Genomic DNA, 524 nt, shown 5'->3' with positions numbered 1-524 from the left:
AGGATATGAACAGACACTTCACCAAAGAAGACATTCAGATGGCCAACAAGCACATGAAGAAATGTTCAAAATCCCTAGCTCTAAGACAGATGCAACTCAAGACAACTATAAGATATCATCTCACCCCAGTAAGACTAGCAAAATTTAACAGAACAGCAAACAACAAATGCTGGAGAGATTATGGAGAGACCAGAACCCTTATTCACTGTTGGTGGAAGTGTAAAATGGTGCAACCACTGTGGAAAGTGGTGTGGCTTTTTCTCAAAAAGTTGCAAATAGAGATACTATTTGACCCAGCAATTCCAGTGCTGGGAATATACCCTAAAGAGACTGTTACCACCATCTAAGAAGATACATGCACACCCATGTTTATCACGGCTTTTTCACAATAGCAAGGAGTTGAAAACAACCTAAGTGCCCAATCAACAAATGAATGGATACAGACGCTATCCACACAATGGAATACTATGCTGCATTACAAAACAAGGAACTCATGCAATATTATTCAAAATGGGTGACCCTCG

The sequence above is a fragment of the Elephantulus edwardii genome, unplaced genomic scaffold (genome assembly GCF_000299155.1).
Source record: "Elephantulus edwardii isolate Elephantulus edwardi_28Jun2011 unplaced genomic scaffold, EleEdw1.0 scaffold00212, whole genome shotgun sequence".
Lineage (NCBI taxonomy): Eukaryota > Metazoa > Chordata > Mammalia > Macroscelidea > Macroscelididae > Elephantulus > Elephantulus edwardii.
Note: the sequence above shows the minus strand (reverse complement) of the source record.